Source organism: Schistocerca piceifrons, chromosome 5 (assembly GCF_021461385.2).
Source record: "Schistocerca piceifrons isolate TAMUIC-IGC-003096 chromosome 5, iqSchPice1.1, whole genome shotgun sequence".
Classification (NCBI taxonomy): domain Eukaryota; kingdom Metazoa; phylum Arthropoda; class Insecta; order Orthoptera; family Acrididae; genus Schistocerca; species Schistocerca piceifrons.
The window spans coordinates 499,719,958-499,743,040 of NC_060142.1; the positions used below are offsets into that span (position 1 = coordinate 499,719,958).

General features: G+C 44.1%; 1 protein-coding gene across 1 annotated transcript in view; it reads right to left on the minus strand.

The window, feature by feature from the left end:
- Positions 1–23,083, minus strand: part of LOC124797935 (guanine nucleotide-binding protein G(o) subunit alpha) — a 525,486-nt gene that overhangs the window by 204,232 nt on the left and 298,171 nt on the right. The gene's annotated exons all lie outside the window — the stretch shown is intronic.

The following is a 23,083-nucleotide window of genomic DNA, read 5'->3' on the forward strand; positions in this document are numbered from 1 at the left end:
TCTAAAAGGCATGTCCTAAGAGCTATGAGCATTTTATCATCTTCGATACTTTGAAACGCATCCATTCTGCTGCCAGTTCGCTTTCCATATTTTTGGAGGAGGTAATATGGAAAAAAGGAAGCCTAGCAAACATGGGCTCCAAGTGCATGTATGAGCATTTGACCATCTTTGCTACAGTGAATCACATCTCCTGTATCGAACAAGTGCTCGTAGCTCGATATTTTTTTTTGGTTTGGTCCGTATTATTTGCTCCAAAAATTTAGAAAGCAAAGAGTTTGCAGTAGATGAGAGTGTTTCATAGTATCTAAGACGAACAAATCTCATAGCTCTTGCTGGCTGCGGTCTTCAGTCCGAAGACTTGTTTGTTGCGACTATCCATGCTACACTACCCTGCACAAGCCTCTTCAGCTCCAGATAACTAATGCAACTTCTGATCTGCTAACGGTATTCATCTCTTGCTCTCCCTCTACAATTTTCACCCCCCACACTTCCCTCCAGTACTAAATTGGTGATCTTTTGATGTCTCAGAATGTGTCCCACCAACCAATGCCCCCTTCTAGTCAGGTTGTGCCACAAACTTCTTTTCTCCCCAGTTCTATTCAGTACCTCCTCATCAGTTGCGTGAACTACCCATCTAATCTTCAGCATTCTTCTGTAGCACCGCATTGCACAAGCTATTCTCTTCTTGTCTAAATTGTTAATCGTCCATGATTCACTTTTATACATAGCTACACTCCACACAAATACTTTCAGAAGAGACTTGCTGACAATTAAATCTATATTCGATATTAACAACTTTCCCTTCTTCGTAGCGCTTAAGGTACCATTTTAGAACCCAAGCTTACTAGGATTTTTTTCTTGTTTTGGTGCAAGAAACCTGTCCTCAAAGCGTAAAGGGAAGTCCGCAAGTCCAAGAATTAGCACGCATAGGGAAAGGCCAGTTACTATCAGAACCTTTATTCGAAATCGTAATATTTTCTGAAGGTTATACTGGAATATTTTTCACACTCAACAATACTATGATACGTTACTAAATCGATTATAAAAGTGTGTCATAATATTACACGTTCGTTGATTTTTTAAATACTTTTTGACCCTTTGTATTTCGATTGTTTAAATTTTTGGACGGTTGTATCGGACATGAAATTCCAAAGTGTAGAAGTGTCACTTTTGTGAAAAAATGTTTTACTTCGATCACGAATGGTTATAAACTCGAACTTGTCGACTAGCTCACACAATCTGTCACTTGTTCGTTGCTGAAACCTGCTATTCGCTGAAAATTCGTGGATTCAACTGTTCTTAGACCTACGTCTTCCTGTCTTTTCATAAAACGATAGCAAACGTCTTTAGTCCCTTTCATCTTTGTCTTACTGAGTCGATACGTTATACTATGCACATTCGTGCACTAGATTTAAAAACTCGTCTTTACTCAAAGGCTTCCCTCTAAATTTTTATCATTGTCGAACAATTTCCTAAAACAGATTTCACGGAAAACTCGGTGTTTTCCTGTAAAGCTGTAAGGTTAGGTTAGGTTAGTGTTGTTTAACGTCCCGTCGACAACGAGGTCATTAGAGACGGAGCGCAAGCTCGGGTTAGGGAAGGATGGGGAAGGAAATCGGCCGTGCCCTTTCAAAGAAACCATCCCGGCATTTGCCTGAAACGATTTAGGGAAATCACGGAAAACCTAAACCAGGATGGCTGGAGACGAGATTGAACCGTCGTCCTCCCGAATGCGAGTCCAGTGTGCTAACCACTGCGCCACCTCGCTCGGTACAAAGCTGTAAGGGTATCAGCTAATGTAATTCTTGGAACTCAATATTTCTCGCTTGCCACCCTGACTATCAATTTAAAAAGTCTGATTTTTTCTACGACTTCTTTCATGTTATTTTCATTCTATTTAAGCCCAGATTTTTCCAGTTACGATAAAACGTAAATCTTTACGTTTTTTATGCCGTCTATTTTGTCCGATACAACCTGAAATTGCTTTGTCCGATACAACCCACGCATACCATTGTTATTAACTAGGCTAAAGATTATCGCAACAATAAATTATAGAATCATATCAGTTGCATCTAAAAGTGCAATAAAATGTACGGCATTACTACAGTGTGTTAACTGTAAGACAGCAGAGTTGTGTGGGGAGTGCGGGGAGAGGAGGAAGCAAGCGAGGGGAGATGAGCCGTTGGGGAGGGAGGGGGGGGAAGGGGCGAGAAGGCATGCCTACCAGTTGCAGTGCTGGCACTACAAATTGCGCGTCATGCTTACACGAAAGCAGTCGAAAGGCTTGGAAGTAAAACTCGCTTTAAATATTGTTCGTAAACGAAACTGAAAAATCGAAATCGTCATATATATATATATATATATATGTATATATATATGTGTGTGTGTTTGTCTACTATGCGCTCACAAACCATTCATCTGATTGCAATGAAACTTTGGTGAGTTGTTCTCCGAACGCCCGAAAAGAGTAATAGACAATGTTTCAACAATTAGGTTAGTGTTGCATGCATAGTGCAATTGATTAGGTAAAGGCTTGTCATGCAGCGGGCCCATTTTTTTTTTCATTTTATTTCATTCTTGGATCCGACACTTGCAACTATCAGTCTTCTCGATGAGCTCCCCCAGGCAGTGACACCAACGACACTCTCTTCACGTAAGTCACCCTTCCTCTGCCAACATTTATTAAACGTTAAGTTATTATCGAGCCACGATTCATCGAGATAAAATATTTCTCTGCCTGCTTCCCTGAAGTTCTTCATGTCAACAATGAAACGAAATCGCCAGTGCACATTGTTTGGACGTTCTAACAACACATTCCTCTTGTTTTCCACCTTACGCCATATGAATTCCATAGACCAAAGTACTTTCCTCAGCGAGACAATACTCCACTTTCAGCCTATTTTGTCGTGCAAAACTTGAAGCGGTGTTCGCAGGCTCGGCACAATCTTCCGCACGGAATAAAATTCCGCTATCGTGTCGCGAATGACACGCTGGTTGAAATCATCGATCATTATTTCGATTTCTCCACTTCTTTTCCTAAGTTAAAAGAGAGAGAAATATTTATAAGAAAATGCCTTCTGCACTGCATGTATTTTTTTGAATTTGGAAATTTAACATGAATGTGTTTCGAAATAATACAGTAACCAGTGGTGTTTCCACGCAAAGCAATACGGTACTAAGGAAAAATGAAATATGAGGTAATTCGGACGAAAAGGGGGCTCCTTCAAAGTGATCGCGAACAAAATATCTGAAATGGAAACACACCTTTTCTTGCCAGGCGTTTGTGGTGATACGCCAGGATGATTCTTGGAAAACTGTTTGAATCTTACAATGCTACGCATGCTTTGTCCTGTGTATGTAGCAGCTCTCACTGAAGATTTGTAAATGGGGTGAAGTAATTTTTTCTGCTCCCTTTCCCTTTCGCAGCATTCAATCACACGCAATATAATTTTGCGAGCATCGCTACGTAATGCTGGTTTCCATCTAACCGTAGGCCCGAGATGGGCCAGCAACTGCCTCTTCGCTCATTTTGATAATGTTTAGCACAACTGCACAATAAAACCACGCAGAACAGTACAGCGCAAAACAATAACGAAGCAGACAACAATGGCTACCTTGTACAACACAGTCAGCTACGTAATGTTGGCAGCAGTCGAAACTGCGTGCCTACCGAAGCCTCCCGACGTTTACCGACTTCTACCGATTCAGGACTAGGGAGAGGTCTGCCATCTAAAAGTTTACACACTGTACTTACTTTCACACATGACACAAAATTCCAAACTCAAGTTCCTACACCGAAAAACTCACTAGGAACAGCTAACTTGTTGCCGCTCCGACATGCACTACGGTTTTGATAGAGAATTGTGTGAACAGTCTTGGCCCTCCATAGCTGACACGGCAGCGCCGCGACAGGTGCTGCCACTTGCGCCAGAGTTTAGAAACAACTCTTGTCCGATACAATCCACTGTGCCGTAGTACACGAGCTTTCCCTACTCCGTCCACATACACCACCCATCCACTTCCACCACCACCACCACCACACACACGCATTTTTGATTTTGTCTGGGAGGACGTGCAAGACTGTCCAGAAATGCATTAGAAATAGGTTCAATCCTTGGTTCCCATCAAGGTTCTCGTAGGTTTCCCTTGATCATCAAGCGAATACTCGAACTGGAAAGACCCTCCCAATTATTCCCAATTGAAAACCCCTCTGCCTTACTCCCAATCTACTGGGATATTTAGTTAAAAGGAGCAAAAAAGGTTCTTACAGATATTGGGAGTTCTGGCTTGCGTAACACACAGACGAATTTATTATTATTTTATTATTAATTCCAGATCAGGTCATACAAGTCGTATCATTACTGGTTTCGACTTATCAACAAGTCATCATCACATAATGTGAATACGTTACGTATTGACTTGTCAAGTGAAAGGAGCGTAAGAAGCGTTCACCCTACTGCTAAGCAGCGACATCATGATCTGGGTCTGCATGTCGTCTGCGACTCTCGGAGAAAACGACACTGATTAATCATAATATTAGTGTAGAGGAAATCGCAGCCTGCTGCGTAAAGTTAATATTATGTTGTTCGTCGCCTTGGAAACCAACTGCAGAGAAGTATTTAAACTTAGACTGGCCACCGTAGATGGTACTCAGCGACAGTCAAAATCGAAAAGAAGAACAAAACGTAACAATCACAAGATCATTACATATACATTTCTGTTTGTTTTGACAGGGCTATCTAATTATTCCCTGGCGCTTACTTTTCTTTACTGTAGCGACCATATCTGTGTTACTAATAACTCTTGATAATGCTCTGAGACCAAGCCTTGAGATTTTTAGTTTTTGTCCCGCCTCCAGAACAGAGTGCGTCGTGTCAGCTAATATAAATAAATCTCTGTTTCTATAGGTTCTAGTGAGCGGCTTTGGTCAGCAACACGAATAGAATATTTTTTTTAAATATTATACCTCCTTTCATTTACAGCGAATAATTTTAGGCTTTTAAATCGATCCTTTAACAGAAATATGCAATGTTGAAAGATAATTATTTTTTTTATTGTTTGCTAGTGAAGTTGAAAAATGTCACTTTCATATAAATAAACAAATAAATAAAAAATAAACAAAACGAGAGAAAACTCTACATCTAGGCTGTGAACTGCCACGGTGAAACATGAAATTTTGTCTTTATTTCATACAGAAACATCTCGAGAGTGCAGTAAATGAGGCATTAAAGATACAGAGTGAAACAACAAGTTTACTGTTATCAGTCATTTTTTATTTACTTCCACAAAGATTTTCGAAGGTTTAAAGCTCCATCATCAGGTTGATATACGTATGTGTGTGCCTTAATACTGCATGTATGTGTTGGCCTAGCACGTTGGAGTAACATGTCGCACTTTCTCAAGTGGTTACAGACGTTGTCAGTCGTGATACGTCACATACACCATCGCACTTTATTTACAAAGTATTTTTTTAACGGTGTTTCTCTACTCAGTGTGCAATAGATGACAGTGGACTCACAAATGGGTGGTCATGGATTATTCTTCCAATCTGACACTGCTGAAGTGCAACATCAAATGCAGAAGAAGCGTTTTTTGACAGTTCTTGTTTAATCATCCTATAAATGCAACCAACGTTTCGTCCATGGACACTACCGCCTTCTTCCTCTGTGATGTCATTTTACACTCTCAACCGAGGGCAACCGTGCCTGGGGGGAGGGGGGGGAGGCGCACTCCCCCACCCGCCCCATCTCTCAAGGAAGGAAAAAATGTAGCGTAGTCAGTGTTTTTAGTACCAGAAAATGATTTAAAGGTCGATATTACGCAGGTATTTAACAAGATCGGAACTGGAACTTTTTATGACTACGAGGGGCGTTTGAAAAGTCCGTGCAAAAATAAAAACTACTTACGTGTTTGGGGTAAACCTTTTTTCTTTTTTGACAGGCTCCTTTTAGACTTATACATTTCGTCCAACGCTGTTCTAATTGTTGATCCCTTCCGAATAATAGAAATTGTCCAAGTATGCAAAACAGCTATTAGTTGCTGCAATCACCTCCTCGTTTGAATGAAATCTTTGTCCCGCCAGCGATTTCTTCACATTGGAGAACAAATAGTAGTCCGAGGGAGCCAAGTCTGGAGAATGGGGGGGGGGGGGGGGGGGATGTGAAACGAGTTGGAATTCTATTTCCATTAATTTTGCGGCCAGAACTGCTGAGGTGTGTGCTGGCGCATTGTCGTGATGGAAAATGACTTTTTTGCGGTCCAATCGCCGGCGTTTTTCTTGTAGCTCACTCTTCAAACGGTCCAATAACGATGAATAATATTCACCTGTAATAGTTTTACCCTTTTCCAGATAGTCGATGAGGATTCCGTTTTGGTCAAGCGTGAACAATCGCGGGACCCATCTTGCGGATCGCTTTCTCACATCCAAATGTTTATGCAAAATATTATGTACCCGTTCACTTGGGATGCCCACAGCACTAGCAACATCACGCACGACTTATAAACTGTTCTAATCGAAGGAGCAGAGTCACCGTAATGTTTATCAAGCTTCTATTTAGTCTCCTGAGGCGTTTTGCCTTTCATAAAGTAATGTTTAATCACCACCCGAAATTCTGTTTCGTCCATTTTTTGACAATCAATCGACTTCCTTGATTCACACGAATACCAAACACAAAGAAATAGACCAATGTCGCTGAAACTTGGTGTACGTTGTTCCCAAAGATGCTGCTAACTAAACATGACCTTGATACGCGCCGGTGGTGCCATCTCTCGGATTTTGCACGGGCATTTCAAACGCCCCTAGTACTTACAAGTCGCAATTTGTCTTCCAAAATATTAAAAATTCCATACCCCAGGTATTACGCTCCCCCCCCCCCTCCTACAAACCATCGATGGGCGCCCTTGCTTTCAAGAAATGTGGGGGGAGTGGGGCAGGGGAGGGGCAGAGTTCACGGAGGTGGACAACTCGGTGTCAGGTTATTAATTGATACCGTGCCTCGTGGCTGGCGGATGGTTGAATTTAAATTTAACGACTGTCATGGTCGATTGTTACCATTATTACTTCAGGGCTATTTAACAGCGTACAGTTATTCTACTTGTGACAAAGAAATGAGATCCAGATGAACCGGAGTTAAGGATTAATGAGGACCGAACGTACAAGGTTCCATTGTAGTTGTGACGGTAACGTTTCTACGAAGTAAATGATAATTAATTGAAACCCTCAGCTGCCGACAGGTGTTGTTGATATACCTCGATGGGGACAGCTGAAAATGTGTGCCCCGACCGAGACTCGAACTCGGGATCTCATGCTTACATGGCAGACGCTCTATCTATCTGAGCCACTAAGGACACAGATGAATAAGGTGACTGCAGGGACTTATCCCTTGCACGCTTCCCGTGAGACCCGCTTTCCCAACTATCCACAATCTACATACTTAATATTCCTAATCGATATTTGCCCATCCACGATGTGTTGTCTCCAATCTAACTAAAATTTATAAGTACTACTAAAAAATAGAATTGAATAAACATTTATTCCAAACGTGCTTAAGAAAGAATAGTAATGGATAAATGCGGCATACGCGCCCTTGTTCCCAGTGATTTGTGACAATTACACTGATCAACCAGAACATTATGACCACCTGTCTAACAGCCTGCGTGTCTATCTTTGGCACGGATAACAGTGGCGATGCGTCCTGCTATGGAAGAAGTGAGGCGTTGGTAAGTTACTGGATGGAGTTGGCACTGCATCTGCACACACGTCACTTAATTCCCGTAAATTCTGGGGAGAGGGTCGATGAGCTCTGACGCCACATTCAATCAAATCCCATATGTATTCGATTGGGTTCAGATCTGGCAGTTGGGAGCCAGCGCATCAATTGAAACTCGCTACTGTGTTCCTCGAACCACACACTCCATCACACTCCGGGCCTTGTAATATGGCGCATTATCTTGCTGAAAAATGCCATTGCCGTCAGGAAACATGATCTTCATGAAGGGGTGTACGTGCTCTGCAACCAGTGTATGATGATCCTTGGCCATGATGGTGCCTTGCACGACCTCTGCCGAAGCCATGGATGCCCACCCACGTGAATGTTCCCCAGAGCAGTGTGGAGCCGCTGCCCGTTTGTCTACGTCCCGCAGTACAGGTATCAAGGAGGTGTTCTCCTGGAAGATGAGGAATTCTCGTCCTCCCATCGGCATGATGAAGAAAGTATCGGGATTCATCACACTATGCAACAGTCTACCACTGTGTCATCGTCCAGTGCCGATGGTCACGTGCCCATTTCAGTCGTGGTTGCTGATGTGGTGTTAACGTTGACATGTGCATGGGTCGTCAGCTGTGGAGGCCCATTGTTAGGAGTGTTCGGTGCACGATGTGTTCAGACACACTTTTACTCTACCCAGCCTTAAAGCCTCATGTTAGTTCCAACACAGTTTGCGGCCTGTCCTGTTTTACTAGTTTACCCAGCCTACGACGTCCGACATCTGTAATCAGGGCGGCTGCCCAAACCCACGACGTCTGAACGTGGTTTCACCTTGGTTTCACCACGTGTTGAAGACACTCACCACAGTACTACTCGAACACGCGACAAGTCGTGCAATTTCCAAAATGCTCGCGCCGAGCCTCCGGCCATCACAATCTGCCCTCGGTCAAACTCAGATACATCGGGCACCGTCCGCATTGTACACACAGTCTGCACGCTCACTGATATTGCATGCACCTTGTGTGTGTCTGACTAGCATTCATTCCTCGTCAGGTGAGGCTGCTTTCGCGTGGAAGGGTTTATGTCGATAGTAGGTCGGTGGTCAACTGCTCTGACTGACCGGTGTAAATCCAGTATGGTGGTAAGTTTTTAAGTACTAAATAAAAACAAATGATAAAGTCTTACTTTTTTGTTTACACGTGGGAATATTTCTCTCACTTTACACCGCTGTGGCATTACACTGTGTGACATTAAGTGCGTCTCGAACAGAAACAAAAAAAATGATTCAAATGGCTCTGAGCACTGTGGGACTTAACTGCTGTGGTCATCAGTCCCCTAGAACTTAGAACTACTTAAACCTAACTAACCTAAGGACATCACACACATCCATGCCCGAGGCAGGATTCGAACCTGCGACCGTAGCGGTCACGCGGTTCCGGACTGTAGCGCCTTTAACCGCACGGCCACTCCGGCCGGCCGAACAGAAACATTTTTGTGTGTTGATTTCGTAATTATTTTACCACGAAAACAATGTCACTTATTTGCAGATTTTTGTGTTTGAACTTCATAAATACAGAAGAAGATATTATAAAAAAATATGTACTTGCAGAATGTGATCGAAAGTATATGTTTACCTTCGTCGATGTTTCCGATCACCACCGGAGATGTAGTCATGTTCATGGTCCCCAACAGGTAATTACTGATCGCTAAGGGATTCAGTATGCTAACCACTTTCTCGTGAAACAGGAGCTTCTCGGCATTGCATTACACGTGCCTGCATGCGGTTCCAGCGTTCTGTTAACACGACGGACACGAATGGTCTTTAATCAGTCGCCAGGTATGCCATATTCATAAGCTGTAGGACATGTAAGCGTAGCCGTGTGACGTCGTGGAACAGTTGTGTATGTTTAACAGCACGCCCTGATCCCGTTTGGCTGCTGACTTCATGTTTTCTGAACTGAGGCTCACAGGTTTACGCGGGTATTCTAAATGTACACAGCGCTCAACATCTTCCAGTGGTGTACAAAATAACAAAGAATGATATAGCTCTACTCCAAGAAAAAAATGGTTCAAATGGCTCTGAGCACTATGGGACTCAACTGCTGAGGTCATTAGTCCCCTAGAACTTAGAACTAGTTAAACCTAACTAACCTAAGGACATCACACACATCCATGCCCGAGGCAGGATTCGAACCTGCGACCGTAGCGGTCTCGCGGTACCAGACTGCAGCGCCAGAACCGCGCGGCCACTTCGGCCGGCTCTACTCCAAGAAATGGTCTATAAACAAAGATATCGTCAGCAGGAATTTTGTTTAATTTATCTATTATTCACATTCCTTCAGTAAAGGAAACAACTGAGAATTCATTGATAAGATACGCAAACGATAATCTGATTGCTGATGATCTTTTATTGATGTATGCAGTTCTGAGTCTTGGGAAGATGGAGGTGCTGTGGATTCCAGGTAAAATTTTTTGGATGCAGATACGGTTGGAGACCAAATGATACGGAAAAGAAACTATGTGGGGTTAGTACTGAGATGAATCAAAAGACGAGATGTAGATGATGGGAGGCGGTGAGGATTCTGTATTTTATGGACTATAAGCCGCACTTTTTTCTTCGAAAAATTGCCTCCAAAATTCAAGTGCGTCTTATACTCGAAATAAATATAAAAATCTCCAATGTTTGATTTAAAATCCCCGTCAGTCTTAAAAACATATTCCATGCCACAGGAAACCTATCTCTATCTGGCAATACTGAGTTCAACTAGCCGCAGCAGTACACCGATGCGACGAACATGAGTTTCGGGGATTCACAAACTTGCTAACACAATCTCCCTCCCGCCCCGCCATCACAAATGTTCAAATGTGTGTGGATTCCTAAGGGACCAAACTGCTGAGGTCATCGGTCCCTAGATTTACACACTACTTAAAGTAACTTACGCTAAGAACAGCACACACACTCATGCCCGAGGGAGGACTCGAATCTTCGGCGGGAGTGGCCTCGCAGTCCGTGACGTGACGCCTTGAACCACGCAGCCACTCCGCGCGGCCCTCCATCACAAATCCAGAACACTGTCTAGTCTATGATGCGTCACTGCAGTCTACGGTGCCAGTGGCCTTGAACTGAAAGTGACTTTTGTTATCGACAACAGTACAATATTTTTGTTAGGAGCTAGTTTCGCAATGGAAAAAAATAAAAGGTGTTCATATGCTGCTAGCTATAAATAGAAAGTAATAATATGTGAAGAACAGCAAGGAAACAGGGCATCTGAGCGACATTTCAGCCCTCCACCAACAGAAGAAACAAGTCGAGGTTGGCGGGCTTCTAAATAAGAACTGAAAAAGTGGAGACCAAATGCGCTGACTGGATGCAAAATGGCCAAACCTATAAGATTACGTGTTGAAATGGATTCAAGGGACACCGTCGAAATGGCACTGGAATTAGTATAAAAATGATTGAAATACACGATCGTAAGCTAGCGCTACACTGGAGCTTAATAGACTTTAAGGGTGGAGTTGGTTGGTGCTACAGATCTACGAAGCGTCCTGGACTTAGCATGCGAACCAAAACTAAAATATCTCAGGAAATGCCACAAGAGTATGAAGAGAAAATATTATCTTTCCATCGCTATATTATTCAACATCGAAAGAAAACCAGTGTGCAACTAAGCCAAATAGCGAATATGAACGACACTCCTCTGCCATTTGATGTGTCGAGTAACAGAACTGTTGCCATCAAAGGTGCTAAAAACCGCAACTATGAAAACAAGTGGATGTGAAAAAATCACTACACTGTTGTCCTTTCACGTTATACTGGCGGTATTAAACTTAATCTAATGATCATTTTCAAGCGCAAGACAATGCCAAAATCTTCTGGAATATCGCTGGGTGTTGTTCACGTACAGTCGTGGACAAAACGAGCGAGATTCATAACGAAATTCAATTAAAAATCATTCATTGCCACACTTAAGTCAATTCAATTATAGACAGAAGCGGAAAAAGTAGGCAGTAACAAGAATGAAATTCTACAAGACTTTCATATCGACATCCACAGGGCGCCGGTACAGAATGAAGGTAGCAATAAAACGTATTGGGGGCGCGAGAATTTCTTAAAATTCCTTTACTGATAGTCTATCTGCCTCCATCGAGAATAGAACCGAAAAAAACCAGACCTCCCTTGCAGTAGCAAACACCTTTCACTACGCTAGCAGACAACCCAGGTAAACAGCCCTCCATTATTACCCCAAACATGAATAAGCCGGCAATTTCACAATGAAAAAGGCAAAATGATCTGCAGTTTCTGTTGCATAGAGCCTTCTGGACTCAAAAACATGAATTGTCTACCTTTGTCACCGCTTACGTGACAATCATTCGGGATGTTTATCGAAATAACAAAAAAACTGTTATTAGCGAGTAAATTTAGTAGGATAATTCTGTACCACCCCTGGAAATAAACGATGACGCAGCTGCCAAACGTATTCTACAATGTTTCGAATTCTTCATTAGACGTGCCACAGCCAGAAGACGTGCATTAGCCGAAGTGTTCCTTATGGTAGCTGGCAATGGGAATGCTCGCACATCTAAAACGCGGTGGCATTAATAGTGGGATCTGAATTACCACTTGTATAGGCAAATGGATTTTATTTGCATTCCTGTAAACGTGATTTGGATCGAAAGCGTAGCTACGATTAATATGCTGATGTATCGACTGCAACTGGAACATTTAGAATAAAGAGTAGGTGAAATTATTATGCGGCCCTCATCTTCAGTAACGGTGGTAGCTATTTTCGTCGTTAGGATTTCGTCGCATAAATAGGTAAAAATGGAACCCTACTAGTCTCACTTTCTTGACCTTCTGTCTGTCTACCCAACCCTTAAAACCCGTTTACCTCGAGTACGGGTGGACATAACAAGAGGAAATGTATCGCACTTCCTGCGGTATACGGTCCCTTGGTGGTGTAAAAAAGTGAGCTATGTCAACGCAATCTAAAAATGCGGCCGTTTATGGAAAGAAAATTTACGCGAAAGGTCAAAAACTGGCTCTAAGAACTATGCCACGAAACTGCTTAGGTCATCAGTCCCCTAGATCTCGAACTACTTCAACCTACCTAACCTAACACACATCCATGCCCGCGGATGGATTCGAACGGACGGCGCAAGGAGCCGCGCGGTCCGCGATATGACGCCGTTGAGCGCACGGCTAATCCTCGCCGGCAAGCTGTTAATATCATCTGGTGTTACTAAAAAGTTACTCACTTCTGGTGAATGATTTTCTGCGCAGTCCATTTAAGAAAGAATAACTAAAATACATTTTATGTTACGGAAGAGGAAGGACGCCTAATTCATTTCCCCTTGTCATTATTCATAATGTTAGATTCGCAATCTGAGCATGCGTACTATCCATACTCACACTTTGATCCAAGTCATAGTCACAGATATGCGAATACAACACACTGGCTTATACTTGAGGTACTCCGTTTCCCACGAAGTGGCAGCAGACGAAGCTGTGGCGTCTTCGAAGCGAACTTGCATAGTATGTTGGTAGCTCTTCGTCGCCTTGCCTGTTATGCTGTGTAGCAGACTTTAAAGCTGTGCGGATCAGCATAACGAAAAGGCGAGGGGTCTCGCTCGTTTTGTCCACGACTGTACATGACAATGGTTGGAAGGACGAGGCTGGTATGAAATTATGGATTAACGGTGTAGGAGAGAAGGAAAGGTTCTTTATTGAAGAAGAGTTCTCTTCTTGTGCTAAATCAGTTTAGCAGTAATTTAAAAATTGTTTGAAAGAGAAACTGAGACACGGAAATACAGAGCTAGCCGTTTTTCCGGAAGTGCTTACTACACAACTGCAACCTTTTGACGTCTCGATAAAAACACCATTTGAAGTTTATATGAGAAAACAACAGGACAAATGAATCATGGATGAAACCCAAGATGAATTCGCACCAAAGAGAGCTTTGAAACGCCCTACAATCAAACAAGCGTGTCAGTGGATAAAACAGTCGTGGTGTAGAGGGAAGACGTTGTTGTTAAATCTTTCAAGAAGTGCGGCCTAAGTAACTAACTTGATGGGCGAGAAGACCGTGTTATTTATGAAGGGGACAACGATGACGACGAAGAGGAAGAAGAAAGTTCGTCCTCGTCTCACCACCACCCCAACAGGATATGGCTGGCTCTTACCCCCACAGTACCTCTTTCTAGATAATAAGTGACATGTGTACCAAATCTGGTGGAAACCGATCCAATGAGGGGTTTTTACCCGCGACTTTGCCCACGTACCGACGGGTCAACTATATTTCACATATATTTAACATATCGGACACATATTTTCACACATATTTTACCTGTGCCTTCAGCGAATTTCGTTCTGCAGTTTCATTTTCACGCAACTCAATGTTTGCGACGTAATGTTTCCTGCACTATGATATGTGTTCGTGCTTGCTAAACTCTACCTTGGCAAGGGAGGTTGCCGGATCTCTACCCAACTGAGAAGGTCTGCACTATTATGGGCAGGGCCCCCCAAACAGCTCGGGAATTTGATGATCTAACTCGCATTTCTCAGGAGAACATCCGACAATTCCATGAATCAATGCTGAGCCAAATAATTGCTTGCATAAGCGAGGGTGGACCAACGCGTTATTGACTTTCTCAATTTGTGAAGCTCTCTCTCTATCTCGAATAAATTATGCAATTTTTCTGAAATTTTAGTGATTTGTTTGTCTGTACACGTATATAACATCTACAGATTTCCGTCCCATTCAGATAATTACCTCGAGGTGCGTCAGTTTTTTTCGACTTCGAGTGTAATTTAATAAAATGATTTCGTTCCAAATGAAAGTTATCCGTAATTCATGCTATCTCATATTAAGAATAGACAATGAATCATTTCAGACCCCAACAGAACCAAAGGGCGTGCAACAGCAATAAAAATTGCTCTCTCGTCTAAGCGTGGGTAGATGTGAAGTGTTATTACGCGCACCGCACTAAAGGTGCTATTTCTGGTCTATTTGCTCAGGTGACAGCGAGCTGCCTGCTGGATGCAAACAAGTCACTTTCAGGGAGTCGGTCGGAAGGTATGATCAACACAAGGTTACGTCTGGTCTCTACTTCGCCGTCACGTATCGGCAATACGCTCCAGCCGGCTAATCATCTTTTGCCTTCTGATTCCAGACAGTAGTTTAGAAACATTGTGGTGAATCCTTTTAGTCTCTTCTCTAAATGACACTGGTCTGCAAAACATAAAGACGAAAGTAACTTTGGCATGGTGTGTCACTGGCAAGTAACATAGCTTATTGAGACATGGACCACACATAGAAAGAACTGCTACAGTACAGTAAAATACAGTACTGAAAGTAACTACAACAAATACGCAATATTTTCTTTTGTACACATGGCTCGAGGATGGTCAGATTGTGGCCGAAACCGACTGTAAATACACTCCTGGAAATGGAAAAAAGAACACATTGACACCGGTGTGTCAGACCCACCATACTTGCTCCGGACACTGCGAGAGGGCTGTACAAGCAATGATCACACGCACGGCACAGCGGACACACCAGGAACCGCGGTGTTGGCCGTCGAATGGCGCTAGCTGCGCAGCATTTGTGCACCGCCGCCGTCAGTGTCAGCCAGTTTGCCGTGGCATACGGAGCTCCATCGCAGTCTTTAACTCTTTGATGCACAGATTTTATGTTTAATTAATTTTTTAATAAAACATGCATTTTCTATGTCTGGTGGGGTTGCTAATAAAGGAAAACATGAATTAAAATTTTTTATTGTATTGATTTTGGTTTTAGATGGTGGTATATATAATATACCACCATGCCACTTAGGGCCGTACCTAAAGTTTTTGAGATATCTTGGTTTGTGCTTGTAACTCACCTTTAAATTCTACTCTAAGCAGTAATAATTAGTATAATTAATGTAAAATAATTTTATTTCTGGCAATTGGTCATTTACAATACAAAATCAAATTACAAACCTTACAAATAAAATATGTTTCTTATTCCTTTTTGTGAAAATCTTGAAAGCACCTTTTTGTTTTGCTAAGGCACAAAGGCACTTTGCATTCAGCGCACATCCAGAAAGTGCGCACTTGCTTCTTTTTTGTACTGCATTTCGCACAACGTCTGGCGGTAGTACGCTCTGGCTGGTGGGATGAATTGTCGAGACGCTGGCGTGAGGAAACATATGGCTTGTTTTTCTTTACGTGGACTTGACTCTCATGAAGTCTAGATGGCCTCAATGGTGTTTTCTGGGTTACTAAGCTTTGCAGGATACTCATCCTGAAGACTTTGGCAGTCATTTTTTCTCTATCGCCTAGTTCCTTCCAAATTATATAGCTGTTGACGATACTGACATCAAGCAGGTGAAAGAATATTCGGTGCCACCACTTTTTACTTCTCCGGCTTATTTCATATGATTTTTTCAGTTGGTCGAACTTGTCGACATTGTTCATGTGTGCATTGTAATCCATCACTGCTTGAGGACAAGGTAGCTCTATGCGTGAACCATCTCTTTCACGGCGAGTCACTGTAGTAACTTCAGGACTGTGAAAATTTGAAAGGAGATGAACAGCTCTCTTATCTTTCCACTTCAAGTAGAGGATGCCACAGTTGCTGACCCTCCAGTCAAATTCACCTCTGCTTAATTCTTTGTCTGTTTTTAATTTGGGTAAATGTTTCCTTGTTGGTTGAACTGTCCCACAGGCATATATGTTTCTCTGCTGTAAACCAGCCAACAAGTTATAGCTATTGAAATAGTTGTCGAAATAAAGATAATGGCCTTTATTTACGAGTTCAGAGGACAAACTCAGCACTACATGCTCCCCAAGGCCTGTTTGCACTGTGTCACCTACTTTTCCGGTGTAAATATCAAATTTCAAGTTGTAAGAGGTCTTGTCACACAGCATCCACACTTTGTAACCACGCTTTATGGGTTTATCTCTCATGTATTGTTTCATACTGTTGCGGCCTTTGAATTTGATCATTGACTCATCAATTGCTAGGTGTTTGCTGGGTTGGTAACACTTGGAAAAAGATTCAGATAGTATCTTGATCACTGGTCGCAGCTTGTACAGTTTGTCATAACCTGGGTGTCCTTTTTCTGGATGCAATGTGTTATCATTCAGATGAATGTTCCTCAGTAACCATCCAAACCGATTTACTGCCATCAGAGATGCAATATAACGATCATGAAGTTCTGGGGCACTAGACCAGTAGTCTCTGTATGCTGGCATACGCTTTATACCCATCAAAATGTTGATTCCCAGGAAAGTTCGTATTTCATTGTCAGTTGTTGGAGTGAAAGACTTGCCAGATTGCGTCGCATATAAATTTGTTTGGAAAACGATTAGCTGAACTAGCTCTTTTGGAAATATTTTTTCGAATATATCGATAGGTTCTGGATCATCAATGTCCCTAATAAAAGCACTTGGTCCTGATTCACTGTCGAACTGCATTCCTGAGGTAGCATTGAATTGTTGTCCCCAAGTTGGCGCTGTGTCAGCAGCGCGTTTTGGCGGAGTGGACTCACTTTCTTCCTCGCTCTCTGAAACTTCGCCTTCAGACGACACAATAGCCTCCGCAACAATGCTTGCTTCATAATCAGATTCGTCATCTGTGGTGTCAACAGTGGAATCCTCGTCTGATGGAATTTCACACAATAATCGTTCGATTTCTTCATCTCGTAAGCCTCTTCTTGACATTTTCATTTTCAAACAACAGCCTGAATCCAAGTAAAGAATACGTAAGCAAAACAAAATGGAGAAAGAGCTAAAATAAGTCACAACACAATTAAAAACTAAACTTTGTAGCGGAGGATTTCGAATTTTATACTAGGAAACGAAATGCAATAGAATACTGCTACATGCACGGTGGTACAAATAATATACCACCAAAATAAATTGTATATAAATAACGGAAGATTGTGCATATGAATGTATACATGGGTTCATACCGTAGCTGTGACGTCCAAGATATGGAAAAAACACAGGCGCAACAAGAAATTCGTTATAAACCACTATTCACACGCAAAAACCATGCACAACTCAGCACGCAGCTTTCACAGTTGTAATCTATGCAATTCTTGGCGGGAACTGATTCCTTATAGGCAGTGAGTGCCATCTGTCTGATAAGTAGAGAACTAGGTGAGCATATTAGAGTGGTGGTCGTGCAGTTAAACCACTGTGCAAAGAGCCAAGAAAATTTTCAAAAGGTGGTATACTATGTATACCACCGTGCTCCAAAGAGTTAACACTGGTAGCATGCCGCGACAGCGTGGACGTGAACCGTATGTGCAGTTGACGGACTTTGAGCGAGGGCGTATAGTGGGCATGCGGGAGGCCGGGTGGACGTACCGCCGAATTGCTCAACACGTGGGGCGTGAGGTCTCCACAGTACATCGATGTTGTCGCCAGTGGTCGGCGGAAGGTGCACGTGCCCGTCGACCTGGGACCGGACCGCAGCGACGCACGGATGCACGCCAAGACCGTAGGATCCTACGCAGTGCCGTAGGGGACCGCACCGCCACTTCCCAGCAAATTAGGGACACTGTTGCTCCTGGGGTATCGCCGAGGACCATTCGCAACCGTCTCCATGAAGCTGGGCTACGGTCCCGCACACCGTTAGGCCGTCTTCCGCTCACGCCCAACGTCGTGCAGCCCGCCTCCAGTGGTGTCGCGACAGGCGTGAATGGAGGGACGAATGGAGACGTGTCGTCTTCAGCGATGAGAGTCGCTTCTGCCTTGGTGCCAATGATGGTCGTATGCGTGTTTGGCGCCGTGCAGGTGAGCGCCACAATCAGGACTGCATACGACCGAGGCACACAGGGCCAACACCCGGCATCATGGTGTGGGGAGCGATCTCCTACACTGGCCGTACACCACTGGTGATCGTCGAGGGGACACTGAATAGTGCACGGTACATGCAAACCGTCATCGAACCCATCGTTCTACCATTCCTAGACCGGCAAGGGAACTTGCTGTTCCAACAGGACAATGCACGTCCGCATGTTTCCCGTGCCACCCAACGTGCTCTAGAAGGTGTAAGTCAACTACCCAGGCCAGCAAGATCTCCGGATCTGTCCCCCATTGAGCATGTTTGGGACTGGATGAAGCGTCGTCTCACGCGGTCTGCACGTCCAGCACGAACGCTGGTCCAACTGAGGCGCCAGGTGGAAATGGCATGGCAAGCCGTTCCACAGGACTACATCCAGCATCTCTACGATCGTCTCCATGGGAGAATAGCAGCCTGCATTGCTGCGAAAGGTGGATATACACTGTACTAGTGCCGACATTGTGCATGCTCTGTTGCCTGTGTCTATGTGCCTGTGGTTCTGTCAGTGTATCATGTGATGTATCTGACCCCAGGAATGTGTCAATAAAGTTTCCCCTTCCTGGGACAATGAATTCACGGTGTTCTTATTTCAGTTTCCAGGAGTGTATAAACGTAAGTACAGCTGCGTATTGCGTCCTGTAGGTGTTTCTGAACTCGACGTATTTAAGTAAGGGCATTGGTGTCTGCTTCCACTTCCACGTTCTCAGTTATCCTGGAACTTATCTCAGATTATATGATATTTTGAGGGAGTGAAAATTCTTCGGCTTGGTGCTGAAAGAGTTCCTCACATGAAAAACGAACTTATTTATCGACTTCGTCCCCTATTATGTCAATGCACATTGTCCAACGTTTCTTCCGTAAATCATTTCTATCTTTGAAATGTCTGGGAGATATTGATCTCCCTACCAACCAGCACTAATTTCTACGAATTCCATAGACAGGAATTGCTCTCCAAGGTGTCATCTGATTCTGCCGTCTCCCTTCGTGCTGCCCATTCACGTATCAAAGACGTCTGAAGACATATCTTCCAGACATCCACTGGTGTGAAAAAAGTAATGGGATACCTCCTAATATCGTGTCGGACCTCCACTTGCACGGCGTAATGCAGCAACTCGACGTGGCATGGATTCAATAAGTCGTTGGAAGTCCTCTGCAGAAATACTGAGCCACGCTGCCTCTGTAACCGTTCATATATGCGAATGTGTTGCCACTACAGGATTCTGTGCACGAACATCTCTATCGTGTCCCATAAATTTCAGATGAGATTCATGTCAGGCGATGTGGGTGGCCAAATCATTCGCTCGAACTGCCCAAAATGTTCTTCAGACCAATGGCAAACAATTGTGGTCGAGTGACGTAGCGCATTGTCATCTTGAAAAGTTCCATCATTATTTGGGAACATGGAGTCCATGAACGGCTACAGGTGGTCTCAAAGTAACCGAACATAACCATTCACAGTCAGCGAGAGGTTCAGTTTGGCCAGGCGAGCCAGTCCAGTCGACGTAAACAAAGCCCACACCATTATGGAGCCACCATCAGCTTGTGCAGTGCCCTGTTAGCAACTTGGGTCCATGGCTTCCTGGGGTCTCCGCCACACTCGAACCGCACCAAAAGCTCTTACCAACTGAAATCTGGACTCATCTGGGGAGAAGTTGTGCTGTTAGCACAGGCACTCGCGTCGGTCGTCTGCTGTCATAGCCCATTAGCTCCAGATTACGCCGCACTCTCCCAAGGGATACGTTCGTCGTTCAAATGGTTCAAATGGCTCTGAGCACTATGGGACTTCTAGTCCCCTAGAACTGAGAACTACTTAAACCTAACTAACCTAAGGACATCACACACATCCATGCCCGAGACAGGATTCGAACCTGCGACCGTAGCGGTCGCGCGGTTCCAGACTGAAGCGCCTAGAACCGTTCGGCCACTCCGGCCGGCCGTTCGTCGTTCACCCAACACTGATTTCAGCAGTTACTTCACGCACTGTTGCTTGTCTGTTGGCACTGACAACTCTACGCAAACGTCGCTGCTTTCGGTCGTTAAGTGAACGCCGTCGGCCAATGTATTGTCCATCATGAGAGGTAATGCCTAAAATGTGGTATTCTTGTGGTGTCACCGCCAGACACCACACTTGCTAGGTGGTAGCCTTTAAATCGGCCGCGGTCCGTTAGTATACGTCGACCCCCGTGTCGCCACTATCAGTGATTGCAGACCGAGCGCCGCCACACGGCAGGTCTAGAAAGAGACTTCCTAGCACTCGCCCCAGTTGTACAGCCGACTTTGCTAGCAATGGTTCACTGACAAATTACGCTCCTATTTGCCGAGACGATAGTTAGCATAGCCTTCAGCTACGTCATTTGCTACGACCTAGCAAGGCGCCATCACCAGTTACTATTGATGCTGTAAAACATGTACCGTCAAGAGCGATGTTCACCAATTATGGATTAAAGTTAAGTATTCCAGCAGCTACGTACGTTTTTTGCTAGTCTCATTTCCTTGACCTGTTCCAGACCTCACGCCAGCCTGTGTGAGCTAAAACGCGTGCCTTTCGGCTTCCTCTCATAGTGGGCTGGCGCTCTTGCCAATCCACAACAATTCTCAGCACATTCTTGACACTGTGGATCTCGGAATATTGAATTCCCTAAAGATTTCCAAAATGGAATGTCCCATGCATCTAGCTTCAATTGCCATTCCACGTTCAAAATCTGTTAGTTCCCGTCGTGGCGCCCTAATCACGTCGGAAACTTTTTCACATGAATCACCTGAACACGACAGCTCCGCCAATGCCCTGCCCTTTTATCCTTGTGTACGCGTTACTACCGCTATCTGTATATGTGCAGATCGCTATCCCGTGACTTCAGCTATTACAGCGTAAAGTAACTCGTTTGAAAACCTGGAATCAACACTAAATGAAGATCTAGCTACACTGAAAAAATACTATGACACATGGCATCTAAAAATCAATGTGACAAAAACATAAGCACAGTCATGCATCTAAACAACAAGGAAGCGAGAAGGGAACTGCGCCTGGTTGTAAATGGTAAATCTGTCAGCCACGAGAATTTCCCAAAAATCTCGGTGTTAAGCTAGATCGCAGCATGACTTTCAGACAACACCTAACTGATACTGCCCAAAAGCTAAAGACGAGAAATAACCTGCTCAACAGACTGGCAGGCACCACTTGGGGTTGTGATGCTGCCACTCTACGAACTGCTGCACTGGTACTGGTGTATAGCGCTGCAGAATACTGTGCCCCAGTCTGGAGCAGAAGCCCGCACGCCAAAAAAGTGGATGTACAACTAAATGCCACTCTGAGAACCGTCACCGGCACTCTCAGGCCAACCCCCGTTGAGTGGCTCCCGGTGCTGGCAAACATCGCTCCTGCTTCCATACGTAGAGAGAAAGCAACCCAGGACATAGTAGAAAAAACTGAAGCAAACCCAAGGCTACCCACACATGGGAGGACCCACGAGACTCAAGTCCAGGAAACCTATCGTCTGGAGCAGAACATTGGGCACAGATGGTCTCGATGCTGAATGGAAGAATTCATGGCAGGGTCTGAGAAGAGGCGTCGTGAAAAACCATCACCTAATCCACGACCCAACCAAAAGGGCTGAAGGCTTCAATCTCAACAGGAAACACTGGTCGGCTCTAAACAGGTTTCGCACGGGAGTTGGACGATGCAGACAGCAAACAGACGATTCGTGTTGTGACTGTCCCGAGGTACAAACAATGGACCATCTTCTGGTTTGTAACAGTCATGGTTTCAGAGACGGCTCTCTGATGTCGCTCCACAACTTAACGGACAATGTCAGGAAATGGCTCCATAATCTTAATGTTACTGTGTAATTAATTGTCTTCAATTTATGTGATTTTTGTTCCATTTAATGTAATAATGTAGTTTCCCTGAGACAATTGTAATATAATAACTGATATAATTTGTTTCCACATTGTAAGTTCCAAACGTTTATTGTGATTCATATTAATCTTATCTGTTCTTTGTAAAATGTATCTGGCAGATCGAACGAGAAATAAATGTAACCCCAGGGTATGATTCTTTCTACCAGGAATCGAACTGACTGCCATAGTGTCAACACCCACCACACTAACTTGCGCTAGAGACTTCATCTACGGAGGCGTTTTATAGTAGGGAATCAAAGATAACTGTTGAGTCATTACAAGCGTAGAATCACCCAGCTGAACGGCTGCTTACAGCAACTTAGCAGACCCAAGACGGCTCAGCAGAATTTCCTGCGCCTCGAGGCAAGCAACAGTGCCTTCTGAACTGCACATGCGCTGTAGGAACGGAGGCAGTCAGCAGCCGTAACGAAGTTTGGCGCGGAGATGCGCCGGCTGTGAATTTCCGGCGCCGCCACGGCGGCGCTGCCGTCGGCGGCAGCCCCTTCCCTCCTGCGAGTTACCGCGGTCCGCCAATCGTGCGCCTTCCTTCCTGTCTGTGACTCCTCCTTCTGCCTCTTACGTTAACATCCCTCGTCTCCTCTCAGCAAGCTGTTTTTTCTCTTTAAACTTTTACACTGTTGCAGA